At 44.4% G+C, this 17,370-nt stretch overlaps 1 protein-coding gene and 1 long non-coding RNA gene across 13 annotated transcripts in view; one reads left to right on the forward strand and one right to left on the reverse strand.

Annotated features, from left to right (window-relative positions):
• Positions 1-17,370, forward strand: part of ICA1 (islet cell autoantigen 1) — a 163,776-nt gene that overhangs the window by 58,679 nt on the left and 87,727 nt on the right. The window lies entirely within an intron of this gene.
• Positions 8,222-15,133, reverse strand: LOC139036086 (uncharacterized). The gene is made up of 2 exons (XR_011488822.1): positions 14,969-15,133; positions 8,222-8,448 (listed from the first exon to the last, which is right to left on the reverse strand). It is a non-coding gene; the product is annotated as an uncharacterized lncRNA (long non-coding RNA).

The raw sequence follows: 17,370 nt of genomic DNA on the forward strand, positions 1-17,370 counted from the left end.
TTTTTAAGGTTGTTTTTAAAAATAAAGTTGAATTATATGGAAAGGTCACTAAATGAGACCCTCCCCACCCTCAAATTCTACTGTATTAAGCATTATTGTGTTTTTTGGTATTCATCATACATGTTTGCTTAAACCCTTGAGCCTAGAAATTGGTATATCACAGACACTCAAATATACTTACTTTGCCCATCTTTGAGCAATATAACCTCGCTCATTAAATTCCTTCTCCAGTTTCAGCTAAAGTTTCCTTAATGCTCTTCAGGTTGACTCAGGAAACTGAAAGAGCTGGGATGGAGCCTCGGGTTAGTTAATATCTAGAGTCGATTACTTGGGAACTTACCGTTTTGTGAGCACATAGCAAACAGCTCTGAGAATTAATTTACACATGCTAAGGACAGGGAATTTTCCAGGAGCAACCTGGCACTATTACTGTCCCGATGTGCATGTTTTTTTAAAAAAGCCGGTAGCATCATAAATCAATCTTCTCCATTTGCATACTTTCTCATTCGTGTGGTTTGACTACGGCCTGTAGTCGATCCGTTTCTTAGGACCAGATCAGCTTGAGACAGAGAAGTCTCCAGCACCGGGTCATCCACCACCGCCATCATCTTGTTCTGTGGTCTGTTACAGCTAACATCGTTCATGAGCAGTGACGTCCTGCTTTGAGTTACTTCCTGTAGTGAGAAAGAGTCGGCGATGGTGTGAAAACAAAAATTTTCATTTGTCCCAGAATGACATCCTGTACTTGTAGGGATGCCTGAGAAGCTGTGAAATCAAAAATAAAGATGTTGAGGAGCACAGTTCTTTGACATTTCTTGACAGATGTATGGCCACTCTTAAATAGGACAACGAAAACTTTGAAGCTGAATGTCTTAGTAGAAATGATGTCAAAATTAGGAAATATATTATTGAAAGTTTATCTTGTGGCAGCACCTATTTTAAGCACTTTACCTGAAAAGCCTCATTCAAATTCTCCAGAGGGTAGATAATTACAATCCCCTCTTCATGGATGAGGATTTTGAAGCTTAAGAGAGGTTAAGTAAATTTCTCATTATCCCATAGAAGGTGGCAGGGCCAGGTGTGAAGGGGTTGTGAATTTACTCATATGTCACGTGTACACACATCTTACTTTCTAGACCTGCCAGTGGCTTCTTTATGAGCATGCATGGTGGGGACTTCAGGACTTGTCAGTTAAATGAGGTTAAATATAGCCTCCCTCATTCATGATGCTCTTTCAGAATTCCACCCCTGCCCCATCCTGCCCAGGAGGGTACTGGCTGACTGTCCTGGAGAGAGAGGGGAGATGGCATCCTTGAAGCCACCCTCTGTCCCCTGGCTTCTTTCTTGACGTTGCTGCAGCACGGCCATTCTGGGCTTGCATGGTGTATCCCTAAAACCTGTGGCTGGGTTGATGCCTGGTCTCCTTCCTCCGCCCTGGCAGTGTTCAAAGAGCCTTCGCCACCTTCCCCTGATGAATCACCCTAACGGCAACTCAGACTACGTTAGGCTCCAATTTGGCCCTCAACCCACGGCCACTCCCTGGCAAGCTCACTAACCCACTCCCTTTGCCACCTTCCTTTTCCTTCTCAGAGAATGTAAGATTCTCTGAATTTCTTCCTCTCCACACCCTGAGAGCCCAGGGAAATATTTGTTGTTGCTGTTCAGTCATTCGGTTGTGTCCAACTCTTTGTGACCCCATGGACTGCAGCACACCAGGCTTCACTGTCCTTCACCATCTCCCTGAGTTTGCTCAAGCTCATGTCCATGGAGTTGGTGATGCCATCCAACCATCTCATACTCTGTTGTCCCCTTCTCCTCTTGCCCTCAATCCTTCCCAGCATCTGGGCCTTTTCCAGTAAGTCAGCTCTTCACATCAGGTGGCCGAAGTATTGGATTTTCAGTTTTAGCCTCAGTCCTTCCAGTGAATACTCAGGGTTGATTTCTTTTAGGATTGACCGTTTTGATCTCCTTGCTGTCCAAGGGATTCCCAAGAGTCTTCTACAGCACCACAATTTGAAAGCATCAATCTTCGGTACTTAGCTTCTTTATGATCCAGCTCTCACATCCGTACATGACTACTGTAAAAACAATAGCTTTGAGTATATGGAACTCTGTCGGCAAAGTGACATCTCTGCTTTTCAATATACTGTCTTGGTTTGTCATAGCTTTTCTTCCGAGGAGCAAGCGTCTTTTTATTTTGGAGTTGCAGTCATCCTCCACAGTGATTTTGGAGCCCAAGAAAATAAAATCTGTCACTGTTTCCATTTTTTCCCCCATCTATTTGCCTTGAAGTGATGGGACCAGATGCCAACCCCATGAACACAATGAAAAGGGAAATATTGGCTTTGCCAAAAAGTTCATTCGGATTTTCCTGTAAGAGGGTATGAGGTTGATGCATGAGACAAGTGCTCGGGGCTGGTGCACTGGGATGACCCAGAGGGATGGGATGGGGAGGGAGGTGGGAGGGGGTTTCAGGATGGGGAACACATGTAAATCCATGGCTGGTTCATGTCAATGTATGGCAAAAACCACTACAATATTGTAAAGTAATTGGCCTCCAGCTAATAAAAATAAATAGAAATAAAAATAAAGAAAGAGTTTGAAATGTTCAAAAGAAAAAGAGGGTATGGAGAAACCCAAACGAACTCTTCCCCAACCCAGTACTAGGGAACTGAATTCAGCCCTCCGTGTCAACTGCGTTGCTTTGGTGGGGTGCAGCTGATCTTATTTAGATGAGAGACAGGCTTGAGAGGCAACCCTTTTGCAAATTCCCAAACTGGTAGTAGGACAGGCCATGTTCTACCTTTAGTTTTTCTGTCAGTGCTTTCCCTCTGTGGGACAAAGTGGGGTCCCCCATATCATGGCCCACTTCCCTGATTGACTTGTCCAGCCAGAGGGGATGGGCAGTGTTTCTCCCTTTCTCTGTCTCATCATTAACCTCCCCATCCCAGCCCCTACCACAAGAAAAATATGATCAAACCTGTGTACTAAAATGGGAGAGAAAAATGGTATAGTGCTTTATTGTCTGGTAAAGTGAATTTTAGGCTTATTACTTGTTGCAGACTTCAAAAACCTCATTTGGGCTGTCAGGAGCTAGAAAGTACCACTTCCTCTCTCTATTTCTCTGGTAACAGTCCACATGAACAGCCTCCCACACATCCCAGACAGATGTATGCCCTGGGCTGACCATGGAGAAGGTCAGGTGCATGGATAAGCAAACAGAAAAACACACTATTTGCAAAAAAGATCACCTTGAATTTCCCACAACTGGAACATAAGCTATGTAGGCTTCCATCCACTCTACTCACTGACCACGGGCATGAATGAGATTTGTTGTTTTTTTCTTTTTTTTGCATTGATAGAAAAGAACAGTGATAAAAATAAATCACACATGAAACACTTCACTTTAGTCCAAAAGATATCTGCAGTTATAAAAGTAGAAGCCAATGCCATCAGCAGATTTCCTAAAAAGTACCAATTAACAGTGACAAAATAGAATGACAAATCATGAAAGTATAACTGGACATTTGGTCGAAACACCCAATATCACCAGTTTGGAACTCAACCAGTATTCACACCCTGGCTTAAATCTTTCTTAAAGCCATTATGTCCAAGAGTCTAAAATGGCACTCAGTAGATATTTGTTTTAAATCCAATTTCCTGTATCCCTGTGTTCTTTCAGCTCCTTTTACGTCATACCTGATCAGTTTCATCTCTCTGATTCTCAGCAAAAGCCCTTCTGTGTATTTGTCAACCTTCACATGGCAAGTTCAGACCCCCGCTTCCCTGCACTTCCTGGCTGTGTCACCCAAACAGGAAGTCTTCTCCTAAACTTCCTCCCTGTCGATTTATGGCCACCATCTTCCCCAAGCCTCACTTGAAACCCAGAACTTCCAAGAATTCACTTTTTGGTTAATACACTGCTTTGTAATTGTTCTAATGTGCTATTTTATACTTGTTCTGGTGTATTTTTCTTTCCTTCAACTATGCTAACTGCTCTTAAAGACATTAAGAAACCTTAATTACCTTCCAGACATGTGACACTGTGCTTTATTTCAAATATTTAGCAAATCTTTTTCATTTGACCTGCTTTCTTAATTTATTTTTATCTACAGTGTATGATGGGAGGGTCAGATTGGATTAAAACATTTCTAGCCTTATTTCGACTTCATTCCAGTTTTCTAACATTGTTGTCAAAACACTGAATATCTGTTTCAGGTTGCAATTAAAAGTATCCATCTTCTTAATAAAAGAGAAATCCGTAGTTAGGAGGAGCTTTTCTTGAATGTGTATACATGGTTCCCAATCATCCAAACGTGAGGGTTTTGTGAGGAGTGATAAAGGCTTTCTGTAGTTGAGCTTAAACTATTCATTCATTTTTTGAGTCATGGCTGTGCGCTCAGTACTAGGTATGCAAGTTGAGCACTTGAGAGTAATGCTTAACACATACTGGGTGCTCACTCTGGGTCCGGCCCTGGGCCAAGAAATGTTGCATGCATTCCCTCATTAGGTGTCTCAACAATTCTGTGAACCAGCCAGTATTAAATACCCCCACTTTACCTTTTTAGGTTGGGTACAGACTAAATCTGTAGTGAGATGTGTCTGTGGTCCTCCCCATAGAACATTAAGAGATAAGGAGAATGGGGAGTTCTTTCTCCCTTGGCGAGAACAGCAGAGGGCAGGGCAGAAGGGTGTGTAAAGCAGGGAGGGCTGGGGAGAGGGGGTCAGGGGACAGGAAGTCCGGAGCAGAACACGTAGACACGGAGCCACAGCCCAGGGCTGTTTGCTTTCTGGTTGCCAGGGAGCTGGGTGCACGTGAACAATGTCACCTGTGCCCCAACACTCGGTTTTCTCAGCAGCTACTTCTCTGATATAAGGAGGTGTATCAGGTCAGCACTGAAGGGATGCAGGATCCCTACCCTGAAGAAGTTTCCAGACAGTCGGGAAGAAAGGCAGACACACACGTGATTAACACCAGTGCACAGAGCTACACCCAGAGGCTCAGAAATAGAGAAGGAATGATTAATTTCTCAGCTATTCACTGTTCTGCTGCTTCTGGTAAATTTCCTTTCTCCTTCCCTCATCCCACTGACGGATGCCTTTTCATTCTCAAGCTGATGAGCAGGGCATTCCTCAGAATCATCATCAGCTCCTCCGTTCATCATCCTCACATTCTATAAGCAACCTCATCAGCTCTCATGGCTTCACTTCCACGGTCTCCGGGTGGACTGTAGGATTTTTCTCTCTAAGCCTGATTTCTCACTTGAGATATTTGAGAACTTCTAGGAAACACTAAGATCTCTTCACAGGCCAGACGTTTAAGTGTCCCAGCAGCTCTCCATGACACTGCCCGATCTCCACTCCCAGTCTCCTCCCCAGTCCGCTGTTTTGTTTTGTCTTTTTACAACTTACCACCTTTGTTGATTAACCCTAGCAATATTCTGGGCCCCAAACTCAAAGCCTGACTCATTCCTTAGCTTCATCTCTTTTGTCCTATTGTATCCTGCTCAGAGTCCCTTCAAAAGCCCCTTGCAGTGGTCCCTTCCTCTTACTTCTCACTGTGACCACCTGATCTTGACTTTTCACCACCTGGAGCTTTAATGAAAGGTCTCCTAACACCTGTGTCTGTCTGCCTCTCTATCTCTCACTCACACACACCCACATTCACACTCAAACACACTTCACCGAAGTCGTACCTTCTCTGAACAGCGGTCTTGTCATGATGCATCTCTGCTTAAGGGTCTACCGTGTTTGTCTGCCAGCCTGCCAACCCTCTGTGCTATCAGTGACCAAGCCCACTTTGTCTGCCCGATGCGGGCCCACTCTGCTTCAGAGTAAAACTGAGTCTCTTCAGGCTGTATTATCAGACCAGGTGGCAGCACTACTTGGTGATGAAGATCCTGAGGAAATCAGCTATCCCCGTAGGAAGAGTCCTAAGAGAACTGGGAAGCCTCCCCCTTTACTGTAGATTTTGTAGCCGGAAGAGGCAGCCAGGGCTTCCCTGATGGCTCAGTGATAAAAAATCCGTCTGCAAAGCAGGAGACCTGGGTTCAAACCCTGGGTGGGGAAGATCCCCTGGAGAAGGGAACGGCCACCCACCTCAGTATTTTTACCTGGAGAATTCCATGGACAGAGGAGCCTGGTGGGCTGTCGTCCATGGGGGTCATAGAGAGTCACACATGACTGAGCGACTCATACACACACACACACACACACACACACACACACACACACACACACACACACACGAGATAGCCGCATTTGGATGTTTTAGGTATGGGTGCCTAGTGGATGATCTTGTTGTATCCCCTTTAGACCTAAGTGTGTATCTGTCCACACAACAGTTGCCTTTTTCTAGTGACAAGGTCTGGAAAGCTTTTAGTATTTAAGCCTTACCTGGCTGCATTGTTTCCGCTTAATAATGAGATGTGCATGTTTCATCTAGATCAGGCCCAATACACCCTGTGTGGAACTTGAGTTAGATTTGTGACTCTAGTTGGTACCCTTTACTGGTTTTTTTTCCCCAACCTCTGCTTCAATCAGAAATCTTGTTCTTTTTCATGTTTTCTTTCAAGCATTTTTATATGTCTGTTTCTGCATTAGTTGAGAACCCCTTGTGGTTTAGAGAATAATTCTTGTTCTCAAAGCATTTGACAGCATTGTTCCTCATTGTCTTCCTGTGAATCAGGCCAGCAAGCCCCACCTTGTCCTTTCACATTATATGTTGTCCCCTCGCTAGGGGCAGAGTTCTTCCTTGAAATACTGGTCAGAATTCTGGTATCATTACCCTAATCTGAAGGAGACTCCCAGAGGGACAGGCTGCTCATTCTATGAAGAACAGGAGCTACAAAATTAATGGGAATGTCAATCAAGGAAGGAATCAGGTTCTTAAAAAGTGATTTTTAAAGATCCATTTCAGCATGAGTGCCTCGATATTTCCCTTCTCTGTGGCAATTTTCGTGTGTTTTATCATTTTGCTTGAATTGTGGAGCATAAAGTCACATTTGCAAAGGAAGCATCACTTCAAAGATAAATTAACTGACCATATGTCAGCAGAAAACTCTAGGCATACTTTCCATCCTTTGATCTTCCTTCAGTGACTTCACTGGCCAATTACTGAGAATGCCTGTTGTGTTGGAACGGTTGTACAGTGTAGGTGGGGAGATAAGACATTTACTCATGAGACAGAAAGAATTTGTGTGAGGGCTTAGTGTTCAGATGAGTAGCAGAGTCCACACGTGGCATTTCCTTCGGTTCCTATCATCCCGGAACTTCCTGGGGACATGAAGTTCCATCTAAACTGGGAGAGCGTGCCACTTTATTCTGAACTAAGTGTATTTCCATCACAATTAAAATTCATAAGCCAGATGAGAGAAGGATCTCTAATAATAACTACTCACACTCTGAGGATCCCATTTTCTTCATCTTCCACTTTTTTTAGTTGCAGCTCGTGTGCTGAGAGAGATATTGCAAAGAGGGAGGCAGAGACTCCAGAGTTTGGTTTACTTGTGGTCACCTTGGAGAGCCTGACACACCACAGACCCACCTTCCCGCTGACTTCAGATCCAGTGCCCCTTCCAGCCTGAGCGTGATTTAGGAGAGAGCTGGTTTCAGGACCAGTCATCCCAGCCAACCCTTCTGGCTGGGAGATGCAGGAAAGAAGCTTGATGTTACTGCTGGATACTAAGGCTCTGGTTATTTTTAGGAAAGGTAACCAAAAAAAAAAAAGCATTATGATGACTACCTCATATGGAGAAGGGAACAGCTACCCACTCTAGTATTCTTGCCTGGAGAACTCCATGGACAGAGGAGCCTGGCAGGCTACATCTGGGTGGTGCTAGTGGTAAAGAACCCGCCTGCCAATGCAGGAAACACAAGAGACGTGGATTCTATCCCTGAGTCAGGAAGATCCCTTAGAGGAGAAAATGGCAACCCACTCCAGTATTCTTGTCTGGAGAATCCCCATGGACAGAGAAGCCTGGCGGGCTACAGTCCATAGGGTTGCAAAGAGTCGGATACAACTGAAGCAACTTAGCACGCACACACACATATGGGAAAGCTAGAGGTCCTGCCAGGTTTTGGAGAGATGGTGTGTGTGTGCGAGAGAGCACGTGCACAATACACACCTGCTCAAAGCCAGCATCATCTCTGCTTCTAAGGTTTTTCCTGCCTGTCTTTACATGACTAAACCTCAGTTGGAAGCAAAGGGCTAGGCCAGCACTGAATTTCTATAGGACACTTTAATTCGGCAGCTCTCGTCACAAGTCAGCACCTCAGTATTCCATGGCACTTGGCAGCTTTCTGCATCTCCTCTATTGCTGTCAAATAATCCTGCGGTTGCTCTGCTTTGGAGGTTTTCATTCTCCTCTTGGAGTAACTCATTCTCCAAACAGGTGTCTGTCTCCTCCCGTTTGAACACACTGGCAACTTTTGAGGGCACACAGCTTACTAGGAGACAGCCATTTAAAGAGAAACGAATCATAGATTTATGTCAGTGATAGGTATAAACGTGGAGATATCACCATGTAGCATTCCCCGAAGGCATTTCTTGACTGGCCATCTCATGACATGGTACAATTTTATGTACATTGGACAAGCTGGCTTACCTTAGTCTTCTCAAGCTTACATTAATGCCGTCATTCAATCCATTATAATGAAAGAAGAGGAATACTTCAATGAACAAGTGCCATTAGGTGTTAGCATTCAACAACTCTTTGGAGCCCCTAGTCTCTCCACAACACCGGGGACTCAGCGCTGAGCCACACAGGCATGACCCCTGCCCTCAGGGTGGGACTAATAGGGAGGCTGTTGTCACGGCCCACCAAACACGCTAAGTCATGTCAGACTCTTTTGTGACCCCGTGGACTGTAGCCCACTAGGCTCCTCTGTCCATGTGATTCTCCAGGCAAGAATACTGGAGTGGGTTGCAATTCCCTTTTCAAGGGGATCTTTCCAACCCAGGGATCGAACCAGCATCTCTTACGTCTTCTGCATTGGCAGGATGTTCTTTACCACTAGTGCCACCTGGGAAGCCCATGTAGAGGAATACAGAATTTAAAGTTGTGCCATACTCTTTGGAAGCATGGACAGTGTGGTATGAGTGTACATGCCTGGGACCTTGTTTAGTTGGGAGAATGTACACAAACTTCTCTGCATGGAGTCACTAATCTTAGCTAAGAGTTCGAGGATGCTTTGGTGTCAGCCAGGAGAAGTTTCAAGAGTAAGTTCTATGGACCTCACAGCATATGCAGATTCCTAAGGTGGAAAAGGGTTGGAAGGAAGTGGCCATGTTGTTAGAGCATAGTCAGAGAAGGGTGGAATGGCTAAGGACCTTGGATTTAAGCTCAGTACACTGAGAAGCTAGTGGAGGACTGTAAGCAAGAGAATGAAATGATCAGTTTTGTGTTTTTAAATGGTTATTCTGCTTCCTTTTCAAAAGTATTCTGAGAAATGGATGAGGGATGGAGTGGGGGGCATGGATAGACTGAGGGAGAAAATGAACATAGAGTTAAGGTGGCCCGTGGTGGTGGCTTAGACAAGAGTACCAGTATCAGTGTGGAAGAAATGGAGGCATTTGAGATCTGCTTTGGGGTTAGCTTCCCTTGTGGCTCGGCTGGTAAAGAATCTGCTTGTAATGCAGGAGACCTGGGTTCAATCCCTGGGTTGGGAAGATCCCTTGGAGAAGGGAAAGGCTATCCACTCCAGTATTCTGGCCTGGAGAATTCCATGGACTTTATAGTCCTTGGGGTTGCAAAGAGTCGGACACAACTGAGCAACGTTCACTTCACTTTTGGAGTTAGCGTGGACAGAATTGGGAAAAGACTTGCTTATGGGGAGAGAAGAGTCAACGATGGGCTCTCCGTCTCTGCCGTGTTGGGGAGAGATCACCTTTACTGAGCCATGGAAAACACGATGAGAGACATAAGAAAATAATTCATGTAGGAGATGAATGTGAGATAATCCCAATGGAATTGTATGTTTTGTTGTGGATCTCTAAGAGGTGCTCACATTTAGGAATTGTTGGTATCTGTGATTGATATGCATAAGAACAAATGAGATCCCTTAGTAACAGGTTTGGGAAAAGAAGAGACAAGGGGATTGGAATATCATCACCTAATGGTTAGGCAGAGGAGAATCCAGAGTAAAGAAAAAGCAAGAGTATTTGGTGTCATGGCAACCAAAAAATGGAAGTATTTCGAAGGAAGAACCTGCCAACTCTGAATGTCCCCACTGTTAGGTCACATGTGATGAAGAATAAAAAGTGTTCCTGGATTAAGCATCAGACCAGTGTGTTTTGTAGAATTGCCAAGGAAGGAAGAATGAGGAAATATGAGGAGGAGGAAATATGGGTATAGGAACAAGTCTTTTGAGAAGCTTGGAGGGAAAGTAGAGTGTGGATGAAGGACAAAAGTCTGAGCGAGATTTTCCTGATAGGAGAAAAGCCTGTTTGCAGATGAGAAATGGGAGGGAGGTGGCATGCAAAGTTGAAGATACAGAAGAGAGAGGATTATCTTGGAAGACTAGAAGGATTGAAATACAGAGTTCGCACAAAGGGACTGGTCTTGATAGGAAGACAATAAATCCATGGCTAATTCATATCAATGTATAACAAAAACTACTGTAATGATGTAAAGTAATTAGCCTCCAACTAATAAAAATTAAAAAAAAAAAAAAAGACAAAAAGGATGGGTGTAAATTATGGAAAGAGTGTGGATACGACAGGAAGATAATTAGGGTGTTCCCTTATGATGACAGGCTTCCCTTGTGGCTCAGCTGGTAAAGAATCTGTCTGCAATACGGGAGATCTACATTCGATCCCTGGGTTGGGAAGATCCCCTGGAGAAGGGAAAGGCTACCCACTCCAGTATTCTAGCCTGGAGAATTCCATGGACTGTAGAGTCCGTGGGGTCGCAAAGAGTTGGACACAACTGAGTGACTTTCACTTCACTTTCATATGATCCTAAGGGGCTTCCCAGGTGATTCAGTAGTAAAGAAATCCATCTACCAATGCAGGAGACTTAAGAGATGCAGGTTCCATCTCTGAGTCAGGAAGAGCCCCTAGAGGAGGAAATGGCAACCCACTCCAGTATTCTTGCCTGGGGAATCCCATGGACCAGAGGATCCTGGTGGGCTTCAGTCCATTGGATCCCTGAGAATCGGACACTACTTAGCGACTGAACATATGATGGCTCCAGTTTTCTTGAAGTGTCGGATATAGATATCCCCCGAGAATAAAGGGAAGAAGAGTGGGTTTAGGAAGACAGGTGAAGGCATGACATATTTGACTAAAAACATTTAGAGACATGAGTGCCTGGTTGAGGCTAGTCATCCGGGCCACGATGTACAGCTGTGTAGGCATTGCACAAGGTTGCCGTACCTCAGAGGGGCACTGTTCGCCTCATAAACATCACAGATTTATATATTTGTCATGACAGGTTTCTGAAAGATGGCAGTAAAGTACCTTGTTCTTGGAAAATCAAGACATCACCACAGATTTCGGACAGAGAGTAAAGTGTCTCGAGGAAGGGAGGTCGTGTTCTGATTCACACACAGGCACTGTTTGGGATGCCTGTATTGTTACTCATGCAGTTAGAAGATGATACCAGTCTGCCCCAATGGTGGATTTTTCTTCAGCACACAAGTTGCTGCGGGCACAGACACGAGAAGGTAGGAGGTGGGTCCCATCCACAGCCGGAGTTTTCTAGGAAGTTAGGACCTGAGTAAAAGAAGGACTGCCAAAAGAGCCAAACAGCGTTTGACGTGATGCCCATACAACCCAAGCTAGATGAAGGGGAGGGTGAGGACAGAGGTCAGTGGGTCTGAAGCGTCTGTGAGAGTGCGGGCCCGGCTATCAGCTGCTATACTGGGAGCTCCTAAGAAAGTAAAGTCTCAAGGATGGGAAGCTGTGATCAAAGAGTCTGATATTTGGTGATTCTGGAGGTAAGAAGTTTCTGGTGATGTTAGGGTCGGCATGGAGTAGCGGTGAGTGCGCTATTAATAGACTTAGTCTTTACTCAGTGGGATAATGGGTTTCCCTGGTGACTTAGCGGTAAAGAATCTGCCTGCCAATGCAGGAGATGTGCAGAAGACGCAGGTTCCATCCCTGGATCGGGAAGATCCCCTGGAGAAGGAAATGGCAACCCACTCCAGCATTCTTGCTGGAAAATTCCATGGACAGAAGAGCCTGGTGGGCTATAGTCCATGGGGTTGCAAAGAGTCTGACACAACCGAAGCAGCTGAACACACACCACACACAATGGGATAGTAAGGAAGCCTTTTTTTTAGCCTTTAACTGTCAAGGTGCTCAAAAATCTAAAACACAACTCATATCCCAATAACTCAAGAGTTTGATTATCTCAACTTTCTACATTTGTGCTCCAAAACATGAAAATAGAAATTAAATTGAAAGCATGATTAATGTTTAAAATACAGTTTTATGTATGTGTGCTTTCTTAGATTTTGCTTAGCTATTTCTTAGGAATTACTAAGAGGATTTTAATTGTTTTACTCTTTAATCTGAAAAGTATTTTAGCTCTGTTATTTAAGGTAAGATTCTGTGCATTAGAGACATTGACAAATACTTCAATGATTTATGATTCATATGATTTATGAATACTTATGATTTATTCTAGAAATTTTGAAGGTAATTCCTCATAGTGTTATTACCTGTGTTATTTCAGAATTGTGCTCTGGGAATAAGCCCAGTGTTTCTGATGTTTTCTGGTAAGCAGAGGTAGAAATAGTGTGCCTTTCATGATATCTGGTGACATATTGGTAAGACTTGTTTTAAAAATAAATGCTCCGTGTGTGTTGTTTGTGTGTGTGTGTTATTGCTCAAGGGTAGAAAAGAGTAGAATTGAAGCTCAAAAAATATACTTTTGAAAATAGGCTAGCACAATGGAAAGCTATTTAGGTGTGATAAAGTATTAATTATAATAAATGCAAAAGTAGTAAAAAATGTAGAGTTAGGAAAGTATTTAAATAAAGGCCACTTGAGGGATAAAGTTGTGGCTTAGACGTAAACATTTAGGGTACATGTAAGCTGAAGTCTGGGAAGTGAATAAAAATTTCTTGTATTCAAGAGAGATGAGAACAATAATTTTCAATATGCCTTATGACTGTGTCTGGGATACAAGGATATCTTGTTTCTCCCTCATGGCCATGTTTCTCTGATTGGATATTTGGATGCTGTTCCAGTTACTATGGCTGAGTAAATTACTCTGAAACTTCGTAGACTAAAACAGCCATTTATCATACTCACAGATTATGTGGGTCAGGAATTCAGACAGGGGACAGAAATGACCCTGGTGACTTCCGAGGCAAAGGACAGTGCAGCTTGGGACTGGCTCTTTTTTCTCAGGACGCTTGCCCTTGGAACCCAGCCAGCAACCAGCATCAGGCCTGAGACAGGTGGGCAATTTGGGCTTCCTCACAGCTTGGTAGCCTCCCCAGATAAAGAGCCAGTTGGAAGCTTCATCGCCTTTTGCCTTAGAAGTCACACAGAGTCATTTCTGCCTTCCATTCATTGTCAGTTCGTTACCGAGCCTTTTCCATGTGTGACTGGAAATAGTACTGTGGCCATTTCTGCAAAATACACTCTGCCATATACACTTACCTATTCCTTTAAGCATTATTCAAAAGTGTCTTCCTGAGAGCCAGTGACACAGTCATTTAAAATATATATTATTTTTTGGGCTTGTGGTTACCAAAATGCTCTGAAAAATAGAGAGCCCCAAATACAAACAGTGCCAACCCTCCCAGAACACCTAAAGAACAGTTTCCTCTCCTGACTGTTCTAAACCTGCATAACCCTCCTCCGCTTATGACCAGGCCCCCTCCTTCAGTGAGGACTATTGGCTTTCTTACCGTGCCCTTCTCATCAAAACTCAAAACCACAAGAACAAACACTTTTTCACCTCATTGTAATTCAGCCCAGCTAGCTTCCCTGCTGGCTCAGCAGTAAAGAACCCGTCTGCCAGTGCGGGAGACATGGGTTTGATTCCTAGGTCAAGAAGAGCCCCTGGAGGAGAAAATGGCAACCCACTCCAGTATTCTTGCCTGGGAAATCTCAGGGACAGAGGAACCTGGTGGACTGCAGTCCACGAGCTCACAAAAGAATCAGACAGGGCTTAGTGATTAAACAAAAGAACTCTCCTGAAATCTCATGACTTCCCCATGTTCAAAACCTATCAACAATTTTCAGGCTTTATCTTAAGGAATCTCTTCTCTACAGTACTTTATAATGTTGACCACTCCTTCCTGCTTTAAACTCTATGACCTCGACTCTCTGAAATTCTACACTCTAGTCTTCCCTTTGCTCCTTTTCATGCTGTCTGCTTCTTTGCCCATCGTGTTCATGTTGACCTTTCCCAGGATCCCATCTTTGGCTAAATGTCAATTTGTGTTCTTGATTCAACTACAATTGACTCCAAAATCTTTATCTCCTACCTAGTCCTCTCTCTCAAACCCTTCCTAATATGCCTGAGTACCAGTTGAGCATCTCTACTTTTCATGAGGAGGTGGGCCAGAACCTAAATACAGGTCATCTGAAACTAATGTCATCTCCTTGTTTGCCTGTATCACTACTCCCATCACCTTATTCATTACAACTGACTTCTTTATTCTCACTGAGGTCAAAAACTAAGGAATATCTGAAGGCCTTATTTTTTTGTATCTTCTGTTGTATCTAACAGATCACCAGATTTGTAAATTTGACCTTCTAAATATTCTTTAGATCTGTATTTTCTGTAAGCCTGCCATCTCAGCTCTCCTGGGCTACTAAGCTCTGCCACGCCTCCCTGCTTCACGACTGCCTTCCACACTACCCAGTGTGATCTAAACAAAACCCAGATCCAACCACATCACGTCTCTGCTCAGTGGCTGCTGAGGCCACAGGATCAAGTTCAAGCTCCTCAACATCCCACAGAACCCACGGTGGCTTTGCTTCTGTCCAAATCTAGGGCCTTACCTCACACCATTTCCAGCCTCATTCTTTATACTGCAAAAACATGATGATGCTTAGCTTCCTCCAAACAACCAGCTGTTCCTTACACTCATCCCTTTGCTTATGTTGTCTCCTCTGCCAGGAGAGAAACTGAGGTCAATACCAATTCAGCAAGTAGGCGGCTGATAACCTTGAGAAAGAGGACAGAAGTACGCAAGGAAAGCGGGGGGTGTGGGGTAGCACAGCGTGCAAGGCAGGATGGGTGGATGTTTGTGACAATGGGTGACATTTGCTCAAACCACATTTTCTGCCATAGGCCATTAGCTTGTATTCTACTTCCATATTCTGGCTTGTGGTAGACCACAGTCAGTATTGTTTGTCACATATATAACTTACGGAAACTTTATAGTTTTCAAAAGAAAATTCATAGAAATATTTGGTTCCAGAATATACAAAATATTCTGCTGACAAAGTTATCTCTTTGGGCAAACACTTTTGATTGATTCCCTAACTTCCATTGCAACCCAGATGGTTAGTCTTAAGACAGTAGTTCTCCAAGTGTGGTCCACAAACAGCTGTCTCAGCATCACATAGGAACGGTTAGGAATGCAAATTCTTGAGTGCCCCTGTCAGACCTATTGAATCAGAAGTTCTGGGGGTGGGACCCAGCAACCTATGTATTAATAAGCTCCTCCAGGTGATTCTGATGTGTGCACAGCTTGGGAACCAGTGGTCTGAGACACTGTTGAGAATTTCATTCTCTCTGACACTAACTGGTTCAAGAATTTGTAGGTTACCCAATTCTGACTAGTGAGAGAAAGTTGATCAGAGCCTTGGTAAAGAGCCTTCCGTGAAAAATGTCCTTGTTCCTAAGAAGGATGCTCAGAAAAAGGCCACTCCTGGGAATTTCCTGGCTGTCCAGTGGTTAGGACTCTGCTGTTTCACTGCTGAGGGCCAGACTTCAATCCCTTATTGGGAAACTAAGAGTCTTCAAGCCACATGGCACAGCCAGAAAAAAAAAAAAAAACAAAAAACTACTCCTATACTTAGCTGGATGTTATCATGTCTGGTTGTGACCCTGGAGCTGCGTCAGCCTTCTGCAAGCCATGAAATGAAAAGTGAGTGTTAGTCACTCAGTTGTGTCCAACTCTTCGCGATCCATGGACTGTAGCCCACCAGGCTCCTCTGTCCATGGGATTCTCCAGGCAAGAATACTGGGGTGGGTAGCCAGTCCCTTCTCCAGGGGATCTTCCCAACCCAGGAATCAAACCCAGGTCTCCTACGCTGAAGGGAGATTCTCTACTATCTGAGCCACAGGAAAGCCCCCCCAGGAATCATGAAGGGTGCCAGCTAATGGCAAACGCAGTAGGCTCAGAATGGTTACACAGTAAATGGAAATAAATTTCAGTCCTTCAAGGGCTCCCCTGGTGGCTCAGATGGTAAAACGTCTGCCTGCAATGTAGGAGACCGTCGATCTCTTGCCTGGAGAGTCCCATGGACAGAGGAGCCCGGCGGGCTACAGTCCATGGGGGTCACAGAGAGTTGGACAGGAGTGAGTGACTAACACTCAGTCCTTCAGGACTTCAGAGGCAGCTTTGGAGGCTGTTCTGCCTCTTGAGTGTGTAGTTAGTGTTAATTCACTAAATGCATCCTAATTGTTTAGTTTTAACTGTTCTCTGATGCTTGTTTAAAAAAAGTAAAATAAAAATGGCTACATATACGTGTTCTTTATATATATACACCTGCACTTAGTCATACCTGAAAGCTCTTCCTTTGTTTTTATAGATGACACTAAATGGTGATTTTAATTACTTAGCATGTTTGTGAGATTCTTTGAAACCAAGTGAAACCCAGATGTCCCATTCACTTCCATAGTGGCCACACTGCACTTGAACCGTCAGATAATGGTGCTCCAAGCCCTTTCCCTATTTCTCCCAGAGGTACAGGCCTTCCCAGGAGCCCCATCTCAAGCACCCCCGGGAACCCCACAGGAATGCTGCATTCCTTCAGTCTGCCGTGTCTGTGCATCCTCCGTCAGCTGGCAGCCTCCAATCTGCCTGGCTGCTTTCTATATCTATCCCCAGCCTGTAAGGGAGGACAACTAGAAATCGGATGTGTGATTCCTGATGGAATTGCCTCCAGGCATTGATACTTTCAGAGTCTCCTTCTGGAGGATGCCCAGAAGGACCCAGCAGGTCCTCTCCAGACCCTCTTCCAGACCCAGCAGGACCCCTTGCCACAGAGAGGGCTTCACTGTCCCACCTGGGGGCGCCAGGTGGCCTCCGCCTGAGGCTCTCAGAGAAGACTGAAGTCTTACTTGTCGAAGGGGAAGCTGTGCTGGAGACGCAATCCACCTACCAGGAAGATTAGCACTCACTTTATTTTTGTTTTAATGAATGAATGAATTTTAGTTGGAGGATAATTAC

Source organism: Odocoileus virginianus, chromosome 1 (genome assembly GCF_023699985.2).
Source record: "Odocoileus virginianus isolate 20LAN1187 ecotype Illinois chromosome 1, Ovbor_1.2, whole genome shotgun sequence".
Lineage (NCBI taxonomy): Eukaryota > Metazoa > Chordata > Mammalia > Artiodactyla > Cervidae > Odocoileus > Odocoileus virginianus.